Consider the following 12,663-nt stretch of genomic DNA (forward strand, 5'->3'; position numbering starts at 1 on the left):
AAATCTGCTTTATTGGCCAGGTATACGTGCGTATACTAGGAATTTGTTTTCGGTTCCCTGTGGAACAGCCAGGTGGGTAACAAGTAAACAGCATACCGTATAAACAGGTGCAGGAACATGTACAGTCATACAGAAACATATTCCCGAGGGGGCCACATGTTGGGCTATGTGCAAAGGGTTATGGCGCGACTAGACAGGTGTTCATGGGTTTTTGTGTGGCAACAGGTGAACTGCTTGAGGGAAGAAACTCTTTAGGCTTCCGGTGGGATTAGCTCTGTAGAGTCTGGCTGATGGCAGCGGGTTAATCAAGCCATGGCCAGGATGTAGTTGGTCCTTGACCATCTTCGTTGTCCGCTTTTTTTGCTCTGGGAAGGTTAGTCCCGATCTCCGCAGTTCTGACTACCTTTTGGAGTCTGCATTTGTGTCTGTCGCTGGCGGATCTGTGCCAGACCAGTATTAAGGATCACAGTACAGACTCCACAATCGCGGAGCAGAAGCTTCTGTGGGATGCTGAACTTCCTAAGTTGCCTAAGGAAGAATAGCCTCTGCTGCGCTTTTAAGGTCCCAGGAGATTGTGGTTCCTAGGAACTTGAAGGATTTACTGTGGCCCACAAAAGTCATTAATCTCTCCCTGTACAAACTGGCTCTACAGAGGCAAATGGCATATGGTCACTAGGTCTACAGCTGAATGGCTGACATGCAGGAAGGTTGACATGAGGTTTTTAAAATAAAAATTGAGCTGACGTGCAGACAGGCGGTATTTCAACGCTACATTTCAGTGTCCATGTCGACTAGAAATTCGGAATAATAAAATGTGAAAAACCCTGTGTTGACCTAATGACCCAGTCAACCAAACCCATGTTGACCATACTGCTGTCTACCTAATGATCCATACCCAGCAAGATGTCCCCCTTCCCATTAAGTGTGTACATTCTCACAGATTATCAGATCTGCGTTCCACAATCGCAGATCCCTCTGGAGGCAATGGACCAGGTTCCTGGCTGCGCTAAAAACTCTTTTGGAGTACACACTGGAGGGGGTTAACTCAGGTAAAATAAAGGCAGTTTGTACAGTGGTCTCCAAATTGCAGACTGTCTGACATGTCTACTTGGATGCTGTCACCAATGTAATCCACCACCATTTGTTCAATGGTGATTGCATTGTATGCAGTGACTAGACTTGTTGGTAGGTTCTTCAATCCAGACCAGGTGTCCAAACTGGCTCCTGCATCACAGTCAGTGAGTTGTTAGAAAATCTGAGTTGTTTCTTTGCAGCCACAGGTGTGGGAGAGAATGAAGGCGGAGCTGTGGCAGTGTCACAGTCTGCTTAAGATGACAATCTCCTGACCAGCAGGCTGGTGCATCTCTGCAGACTTGTGTCTGCCGGTAACAGAGACACAACATAGGTTTTAAAATGAGGATTGCGCACGGTGGCCAAAATGAAGTGCTCTGACGTTAATAGACTGGTCATCCTCGTATCCTTGCAAAGCAAATTAAGGGCTTCATCCACAAGAGCTACATGCTTCATGGAATTGCTCCTCCACTTTCTCCAGCTCCTTCTGCAACATCCTGTTCAGGGGAATGACTTGACTCAAGCTGGCAGTGTCTGAACGGACTTAATGTGTATCAAGTTCAAAGGGTAGGAGAACCTTGCACAAACAGAGATCAATTTGCGATGCGCTTGAGTCGGGTGCATCTCCCCGCCTTTGTTACAGGTGGTTGTGTAGGCTTGAATTTTCCTTTTGCTGCTCCTCCATCCTCTGCAGCACCTTGTTTAAGGTGATTCAGGAGGGTTTGATGGTACTCCAGTCTTTGGCAGCCAGTCATAGAATGGCAAAAATATCCTGCTATTTAGTGGGCCACCGCAAGCATCTCCTGCACGCTCCTGTCACTTTTCAGGAAATGCTGCACCACCAAATTTATTGTGTGGGTGAAACAACGGGACATGCTGGAATTTGGCCAGATGTAATGCCAGCAAAATATTCGGTGGCATTGTCAGATACCAAAGTCCCCTGGAGATTCTTAAGTGGGTTACACCATTATGCTATGATTTCCCTCTGTTTCCCTAAGAGCTTAACTGCGTTGTGCCTCTTAGCGAAACTAAAGCTACACAGTGTAGCCTGCTGTGAAATGAGCTGGCGTTTCAGGGATGTTGTTGTTGGGGATGCATCTACCAAGTGGGCTGTCACAGTCATATAGTCCTTAGTTTGCCCTATACCACTTGTTTGTGGACGGTGGGTACAACCGCATTTTTCAGGACATTGAGGACACTTTTTCGGACATATCTATACATCCCGGGTATCACCTGCCTTGTGAAGTGGCATCTAGACAGAATTTGGTACCAGGGCCACACTATCTCCATCAATTGTCTAAATCCCACTCCACTGACGGCGGACACTGTATGCATGTCTAACACCAACATATCGGTCAAGGCATGATTAATCCGCTTTGCAATAGGATGACTGCTGTCGTACTTCCTCTTCCTGCCAGAGGACTGTTGGACAGTCAATTGCTTAGTGAAAGTAGTAGTGTTTCTACTTCCTCTCTGGGGTGATGAATGACTTCCAGCAGCGGCAGAAGGGAGAAGAGTCAGTCACATGGCCTGAAGGAATACTACCCTGACTGAGGAGAAAATTGATGAGGAGGGAGTTGGTAGTGTGGATGGCAGGCGCTTGGTTACAACAGGAGGCCGAAGGAATTTAGCTGTCACTGGAATGCCTACGCTTTTAGTGTAAAAACTTGATCGTGACTTATGACGAGCGGCAGATGATGTAATAGGGAGGCTTACATCCTTACCCCTACTACTTTTAATATCACATAGGGTACATATGGTGACACAGAGGTCTGAATTGGGGTGGTAATAATTACAGACCTATGACGTGGATCTTGTGGTCCTCTGCCCAGGCATGCTGACGTCCTTTTTTTTCTGCCAAACTGACCACAACTGTCTCACCCGGTGCCTGACTTAAACAAACCACATCACCATCCTCCTCCTCAGCGCCAGCTACACCCATATCGTCATCCTGGTGTACTTCAACAGTGCCATTCTGATTCTCTCGGAAAGGCAAAATCACTCTCTAATGGACAAAACCATATGCACTGCAGGTGGGGCTGATGTAACATAAGGATAAAATAGTGCTGAAGCTGCTGCCACTAGTCACGACATAGATGATGAAATGCCATCAACGTCAGCTGCCAAGGCCGATGCTCTATGTCAGGGGTGGCCAACCGGTCAGAGGTAAAGAGCCGAAAAATATCGGTAGTCAAGCTAAAGAGCCGACATTATGTGTGCGCTGAAGGCGCATGCGCCAAATAAAAGGGGCGTAGATTATTTTGACCTCTTGGGTGTGTGTGATATAAATATGCCTCCAATAGTGCAGTGCCATATATACATATGCCCCCAATAGTGCCAGATACACATATGCCCCCCACGGTGCCAGGTATGCCCTTATGGTGCCAGAAAGCTGGTATGCCCCCACAGTGCCACAAATTGCTATGCCCCACAGTACAAATTTCCCAGCAGCAGCACTCACCGTTGTTGCTGCTGCTGCCGGGTGGGGAGAGGACAGTCTGGTGTCCCCCTGCAGTCCTCATATCATGTCACTGATGGGAGGAGAGCACAGCACAGCACACCGCGCGTCTACTTCCTCCTCTCTTCCCTGTGACTGGGCTGTCCACCAATCAAAGCTCGCTGGCCGGCTCCTGATTGGCTGCTGGCCCGCAAGCTCTGATTGGCGGATGGCCCAGTCACAAGGATGCACAGTAAGGGGTAGGAGAGATGCGCGATGCGTGCTCTCCTCCCCTCAGAAGAGGAAGGGATTCAGGGAACCGGCAGCAGGGGGGACTGGGACGGACAGTGGTCAGCAGTGGGAGCAGGAGCCTCACTTTACAAGGGGGAGAGCCGCATGAGGCTCAAGAGCCACGGGTTGACCACCACTGCTCTATGTCATAGAGGGCATGTCATATAAAAAAGCCAAAGTTCAGTAAAATCACCCAAAAAAATGATATTTAAATCATGAGGAGAAACATAAACTTAACAATATGCCATTTATGACATGAAGTGGCAAAGTACGGCTAAGGCACTGGCATATGTTAATGACTAGTGGTTCAGCTTCACCTGATGATGGCAGCCCTCCTCCCGCTCGTAAAAATAAAAAAAAAATGAAGCACCACACGCTGCGATTTTGGATAACTTGCTAACACACCTTATAAGGTCCATACACACAACGATGATAGAGAAAATATCTGGGTTGAAAAAATGCTCAGTGCATACACAAAATGTTTTTCACCCGTTTTTGCGATTTTCCCCAGGGTGGACTACTTTATATAGCAGGACGCTATGGAATGCCATCCACTCCGCCACTCATCTGCTGGTAATACCTGAAGATAAGCGAGCAGGCCAGCGATGATGTGGGAGTGGGCATCACCGCTCATGGCTGCCCCGTACACACTGGGGTGGCTTTCGAGCTGAAAGCAGCTCAGACCAGTGTGTACGGGGCAGCCATGAGCGGTGATGCCCACTCCCACATCATCGCTGGCCTGCTCGCTTATCTGCTGGTATTATCATTTTAAGAGAAAGCTCAGTGTGAAACGCGCGTCGGCGTTGTCACATGAGCAGGGGCACCTTGTCCTACCTGTAATTGTGAATTGTATGTTATATTGTATGCCTAGATAGGTGAAGTGCGCCAAATACTGTCAGCCCTTGGGCGCCGAGATAAACTTCCAGCCGGTGTCGACTGTGAATGCTCTCATCAGCAGCCACACCGCAGTGAGATCTCCTGGTGTGTATCGGCGCTAGGAGATATCTGGGCGGCATAGGGGAATCTGTCAGCCCCCGGGCGCCGTGATAGACTTCCAGCCGGCGTCGGCTGTGAATGATCTCAGCAGCCACGCCGCTCTGCAATCATCTGGTGTGTTGCGGCGCTAAGTGATATCTGGGCGGCAGCACAGGGGATGATCATCACATCGTGGTCTCCCTGTCATGCTACAATAGTGGTATTCTTTTGAGATTTACCTGTTGTAACCAATATACAGAGAATGGAGCGGCCAGGACGCTGCCCGCACTGCTTCTCCCCTCTATTAGTAACGTGAAAAACACACTTTGTATATATGTAACATTATGTTACCATAACTAATTCTGTGCTACAGTGTGTTATACTTATTATAAGCACCCACTTCTGACATCTTTATACTACAGAGGTATTATTGACAAATGGTCCCCTGCCATGTCAGGATTTATATCCTTTTTAAATGTGTCCATCAGTGTGTAATTGTTGTATGTGTATTTTTATAAAGAATTTGCGGTACTTGTTTCCTAGAACGGCCACAATCGTGAGTGATCGTGGCTCTTAATTAAGGGACACGATCCTCACGATGTGGCCGATTTTTTGCAATTTTTTCCATTTGATTGACAGAAATCGGGTCAATCGGTCGGTCGCGACCAATTAAAATCGGCCGCGATGCGACCGACCGATTGACCCGATTTTTCCATAGACTTCAATGTTAAAAAATCTTTTAACATTGAAATCGGTCGGTCTTGTGCCATTATAATGGCACAAGATGAGATGGACTTGATTAAGTCCATCTCACATAGGGAAAAATGATAAAAAAGGTGAAATGGGCCAATATGACCCATTTCACATTTTTTATGTGCCCGCCATGACCCCACGATAGACGTGAACCCGAAGCGTGGCGAGCGGCGGCGGTGCGCGTCCTCCGACCTTTTCATTCCCCTACTATCCACTAGGGCGTGGAGTGAGAATATAATAGTGTGGCGAGCGCAGCGAGCCACCGAGCCCGAAGCGTGGCGAGCGCAGCGAGCCCCGCGAGGGGACGCGTATACCTGTGAAGTTAGACGCGTCCCCTCGCGGGGCTCGCTGCGCTCGCCACGCTTCGGGCTCGGTGGCTCGCTGCGCTCGCCACACTATTATATTCTCACTCCACGCCCTAGTGGATAGTAGGGGAATGAAAAGGTCGGAGGACGCGCACCGCCGCCCCTCGCGGGCTCGCTGCGCTCGCCACGCTTCGGGTTCACGTCTATCGTGGGGTCTAGCACACTTATTAACATTTGGGGGGGCAATTTAAACAAATCTGGTGGAAAAAAAAAAATCGGGTGAAAAATCGGTCGATCGGATCGGTCGCATCGTATGCGACCAAATCGCATGCGATGCGATCGATCCGATTTTTTATCTTACGACCACAACGATCTAAATCGTTGTGGCCGTTCTAGGAAACAAGTACCGAATTTGCAGTTCTTAATTGAATCATATAAAGTAAATTTTTAGGATTATTTTTCCTCTTTGGTGCACCCAATACGGACATTATTTTCTTTCCAAAAACCCTCAGAGGCCCAGAATGGCAGTCACTAAGGTGGTTTAGGACAGGGAGGGCTGCCAGAGACTGGGTGTCAGGAGTGGCATTGGGTCAAATGTTGAAGCAGGGAGTGGGCGAGGGTAATGGATGATGGCAAGAGGGTGTGGAAAAAGCAGAGGTCAATGGAGAGGCATAGGTTGGCTGGGTGATGGGATGGTGGAGATTGCCAGGGTGATGGAGACTTATGTCCACTTTGGGCCCTCCATGGTTATCTTTATGTAGATGAGGAATCCAGGAGTGCAGCCTGCTGGCGGCAATGGGCGGGATAGGAGAGGCGGAGCACTGGGTGAGGGCAGGCTGCCTGATGACTCCTCAGATCTCTAAACCAATGATGCAAGGAGTCTGAACAGACAATTCAACTGATTTGTAAAAATCCCCTGATCACAGATCATTTGTTTCCAAATATACTATTCATTTACATCTAACCAGCCCGCACTGCTATAACTTTATATATATTTGTACTCATAAGTTTACATACCCTAGCAGAATTTGTGATTTTCTGGCCATTTGTCAGAGAATATGAATAATAACTCACAAACTTTTCTTTCACTCATGGTTAGTGGTTGGGTGAAGCCATTGCTAAACAACTGTGTTAGCTCACAAACTTTTCTTTCACTCAAAGGGCAGTATTCAATGAGTATAATTGTGATGTGCAAGTTGCAACGAATCCTGTTTAGGATTTGCTGCACAGTCGCCGTGTTCCGAAGGGCTGGAGCCTTCGCTGCCAGCCCTCGCTGACACACTAATGCCGCAGGGGTTTGCTGCACCATACGGCGAATGTTAACCCCGCAAGGAGCCGGGGGACGGTGGCAGGCAGGGAGATGGAAGTCTCCCTGGCTGCCCCAGAATGTATGTGGGGGGTAGGAGAGCTCCCCGGGACCCAGGCAGCACAAGCTGCCCCCCCCCCCCCCGGGAGAGCTAGCAGGGGACCGGGTAGGAGCCGCTAACACTGCTCCCGATCGTGCATATGTAATGATCGGGAGCAGTGAATATATGAACATGTAATGAGCGGCTCTTGGCTCCCGGCCCCCTGCTGGCTGTTATGTGTAAAAAATATATATATTTTTTAAATTAAATATATATTTATGTGCTGTAAGCACATTAATAACAATAGCATGCCCCTTCTCAGAATAACATTCCTGATTTTTTTTACACCAAAAAAAAAAAAAAAAAATTTACTACACGGTGACACATGGCGAAAATCACTTAGAAAGCAATTCGCCATCTTCTCATAGAATACACTCACGGCGAATCACATTGAAAAACCCTTTGAAAAACCACAGCGAGTTGCGGAGAGTATCAGACGGCGAATTGTCTGTCATTCACTGTTCGCAGACAGTGAAAAGTGCACGTTGAATAGGGTGATTCACTTTCTGACACAAAAAATCACCTTCCAAAGTGAAAATAGCACAAATTTGCCATGAAACATGGCGAATTGGCCTCATTGAATACTGCCCAAAGAGTAAACACAGTTGTTTGACAATGGTTTCACCCAACCACTAACCATGAGTGAAAGAAAAGTTATGTTGTGAGTTATCATCCATATTCTCTGACAAATGGCCAGTAAATCACAAATTCTGCTAGGGTATGTAAACTTATGAGCACAACTGTACTAGAGAAGTCAGTGGCCTGACTTAAGCAACATGGAATTGTCTCCCCATGCTAAGATGGTCGCAACCTACATTGGGGTCATTACCACAGTCTGAGCACAGCTGCATTATATCCATAACTATCGCCCAATCCTTGTGCTGGCTACTCAGAGTGGATGATTGTATAACCAAATACTGTGGAATATTACGTACATAAAGAAAAAAGAAGCAATGGTGCATACATGTCAGCTTGAACACAAAATTATATTGGCCTTTGAGGCTCAATGTATCTGCTGTACAATGTATAACAACTGAAAACTCGGTACTTGTGGATTATCACGGCTCCCATCGCATGCCATCGCATGCCCTATATAGTGGCATGCGATGCGATTTTTGCAGTTTTTAAAAGTTTTTTGACAAAATCGCATGCGATTTTTTAACAGAAAAGCATCCAAATGTATTGAAATCAGTATGAAACGTTCAATGTTCATGTTGGTTGCCCAATGCAGTGGCGTAACTATAGAGGGTGCAGGGGGTGCAGCTGCTTGTGGGGGCCTGAAGCCCAGCAGATATCCCCCTGCACCCTCTTGAAGATTTATGGGTACTTATGTAATATCTGGGCTCCCGTTTTTCTTATGAGACCGCGTCCGCTCGCCACGCTTCGGGCACGGTGGCTCGCTGCGCTTGCCACACTATATAAAATCAACTCCATGCGTAGTTGGATAGTAGGGGTATGAAAAAATGGGGTGCATTTAACATGGGAGCCCAGATAATACATAAGTACCGCGGAAAATCCCATTCTCCCCTACCCCCCCCCCCCTCTTCCCCGACCATCACCTGTGTGCCACCTCCAGAGAAACTAAGCGTGAGTCAGGTAACTGGCTTTGGTGATACCCCCTCCCCGGCACTGCTGATCACGAAACCTCAGGCGGTGGGATGTTGCTGGGGAACTGGCATTGTAGACTACCCTGTCCGTCTTGCCGGCTCCGCCTCCAGCACACTGACCATGAGACCCAGCGGTGGGGACTTGGAGGCTCCCTCCTCCCCCCAGCACTGACTACAAGACTCCCGGCCAGAGTTTGGCGGCCCCCCTCTCCGTTGGGACGGTGCTGGGGAACTGGCATTGGAGGCTCCTCAGTCCGTCTCACCGGCTCCACCTCCAGCACACTGACCGCGAGATCATGCGGAGTTGGACTTGGAGGCTCCCTCCTCCCCCTGCACTGATCGCAAGACCAGAGCTTGGTGGCACCCCTCCCCCGGGAATCATTGTAAAACCTCCATGGGGAGCTTGATGGCTTCCCCTCCCCTGGCACTGGTCCCAGCAAGCCCCAGCACTTATCCTCAGACCCAGTGGGGGGGGGGGATGACTTGGTGGTTCCCTCCCTCCCCTGCACCAGCACGGATCAAGGAGGACCTTCATGCAGCAGCAGCTGGAGCTGGATTGTGCAAGCCAGAGAAGCAATCCCCAGGTCAGTGCTACCAACCACTGTCCCCAGCTCAGTGCACTCATGTCCTCGACCCCAGCCAGTGCAGCTCCCATCTGACCAACCATCCCCAGCCAAGTGACCCCATCTAACCAATCATCCCCGTCCCCAGACCAGTGCCCCCCATCCTCTGTCCACAGCTCAGTGCCCTCCATCCCCTGTCCTCAGCTCAGTGCCCTCCATCCCCCCAGTTAACCAACCATCCCCTGCCCCCAGCCCAATGCCCCCCCCCCTTCCCAGTGCCTTATCACCCTGCCCCCCCTTCCCTACTCAGTTTACTGCCCACATCCCACTGCCCACCACCTAACCCTCAGCTGGTACAGTCACAGCCCCCCCATGACCTTAATCCTCACTGTCATGTCACCTCAACCAGTATCCAGTCTGTCTGGTCCTGCCGTCTTCTGTCATACCCCTCCCTATCTACTAATCTGACCCCATACCCCCCCCCCCCCATTCTGGCAGAATACTGGGGGGCCCTTTCAAAATTTTGCAATGGGGCCCAGACAGTTCTAGTTACGCCTCTGGCCCAATGCAACATCCCATGTGAAATACAACTCACATCTTAGTACAGTAATTTCACTGTGTGTTATATAAAATAGTATAAAATACATTCAAGATGTTTATTTAATAGTTAGACCAAGAAGTAAAGAGGGTACTTCCACTCAGACTTACTCATCCCAAAAAGTGAAATCCAGCTGTCATCAGGTGACGAACCTACAGGCACATTTCTGCCATTTGCGTAAAGGTGAATACAAGTGAGTAATGTTTATTTGGTGACATGACTGTTTGCTTATTACGTAGCCATCTTTGTGCCTTAAATTTCAAACATACTTTCTTCATGTCCAGTTCCAGATGACTGAAATGAATAAATGTATTTTGCAGCCCCCTAACCCCCTAACAAGTGGACAGGCGTGCCCTGATTTGTACTTGGCATAACTACCTGTTTACAATGTGCATTGTGGTTGGATCTTACTCAGTGATATCACTGAGAGTCACAACTCCGTGAAATCCCGACAAGCCATCATCAACTTTTTTGTGTATAGTTTTTATGTCCTTTTGATAATTGCATAATACACAAGCTGAAATTAGCTCTTGGGAAACTAATGTGAACTTTGCACATCTGACGTGGGCATAATATTCCCTAATATACCTGTATGGATTAAGGGAGCCTTTCTGAGTTTCGTGTATGCACCCTGCAATGCGCTCAATGCGATCTAGAATAGTTTGCCTTAACAAATATATATATGTGCAGTTCGATTCTCCAGAAATCTACTCACCATGTTTCTGTATTTGCGTGAGGCCTATCAGTGCCTTAACTAGACATTATGGTGCCCCCCCTCCATAGTCACAATAGGGACATTGTGTGCCAAAAATGAATAGATGTGCCTTCATGGGAAAGTGGCGTGTCCACATAATAGTACCAATAACACTGTAATGCCCATTACACATTATACTGCATACCGTAATGCCCATTACACATGATTCTACACAACGTAATGCCCCTTACACATTATGCTGCACACCGTAATGCCCCTTACACATGATGCCGCAGACCATATTGCCCATTATACAAGTTGCTGCACACTGTAATGCCCAATACACAAGATTCTGCACGCCATAATACCCATATCACATTTTTACACATCATGCCCCCACATCATGCCATTAGTAGTGCCCCTTATACGAAGCACCCAAAAATGCCACTTACATTTTGATATGAGGACCAGCCCAGATTTCACTTCTGCTGCAGAGAGGGGAGGAAAGCGGAGTAGCTGCTACAATGGTGAGAGGAGGAGAGTGCAGAGCGCACTTCTGCTCCCCTCTTGGTGAGTGCAGCGGTAATTTTAAATATGGTGCTGGCTCTGTGAGCTCTGATAGGCTGGCGTCTGGCACCACATTTGTAAACTTTGTCGGTGGGGAGTGGGGATCAGCTGGGGGTGGGCCACTCCTGACTCCTGCACAAGAAGTCAAGGAGGAGGCAGCAGGGAGGGGCAGAAGCTGCAGGGCCACTCTGCCCAACTGGGCTGCTACAGGAGAAGCAGCCCTGAGGGTGCTGTGATAAGTAGCCATCTAGCTGTGCAGTGCTGCTGCTGCAGCTACCACTCGCAGCTGGCACAGACAATCCTATTGCAGTAGGCAGTGGAATCCTGGGGCCAGGTGCTGCTAGTGGTACTGCCCCCACAGTGCATTTGTGCTGTGGGCAAGGCAGCACCAGCACATCAATAGTTACGTCCCTGGGGCCTATGAAGAAAGACAGACACTGGCCAAGAGTGTAGCGGATCCAGTACAACCTGTCATGATGTATGGTACTGTTCTCCTATTATTCTTAATACTATACTTATATATGTGGGGGATCTGAATAATAGGTCGACATAGACAAAAGATTGGCACAATCAAGTTTGATTTCCTGGATTTTATAAACTTTACCATCCATGTGGACTACCGCAGCATGGTGCCTAAAGTGGTACACTGATTGGGGGTTCATGTGCTCAGGTGTCAACAATGATACCCAGAAAATGCAAAAAGCTCATGTTGACATTTTTCAGTGCCTACCTTTTGGGGGTCAACTCCATGATCCACATCCCATATGTGGGTAGTTCCTAACTGCATTCTAATACTCAACTGATGTAAGGAGTACAAACATGAAAGCTTTGCTTGGCTCAAAGGGAAGATATCTCATTTATTTGTACTCACGTTTATCTACTTACGTGTATTTATTATGTTCAATACCTTAACAGCAAATGTCTCATACCGTGCTGATCAGGGATTCCTCATTGACGAGCCATCCACTAAAGGATAATTCATCAAAGTGCATCTAGTATCTTTCCTTAGGGGGTCTATGTACTAGGCCTGGACATAGATAAAGTCCCAGCCAATCAGCTCCTAGCTGCCATGTTACAGGCTGTGTTTGGAAAATGAAAGTTAGGAGCTAGTTGACTGGTACTTTATTTCTGACCATGGCTTAATAACTTGACCCCTTAGGGCTATTTCACATGCTCCGGCTCCTACCGGGCGGCGAAACCCTGCACGGCCAAGAAGAACCCGTGCCGCACTCAGAAGTTTTCAATGGAGGGGATGGCCACAGCCCGGCAGCTGTCTCTTCCAGTGGTGGGATCCGGCTGCAACCCCGTGTGAATGGACACAATCGTGTCCATTAACAACTACTGTGTGCGGCACGGCATTTGCCCGTGCAGGGTTTTGCACCCCCGGCAGGAACCA

Source organism: Crinia signifera, chromosome 19 (genome assembly GCF_055691185.1).
Source record: "Crinia signifera chromosome 19, ASM5569118v1, whole genome shotgun sequence".
Taxonomy (NCBI): Eukaryota; Metazoa; Chordata; class Amphibia; order Anura; family Myobatrachidae; genus Crinia; species Crinia signifera.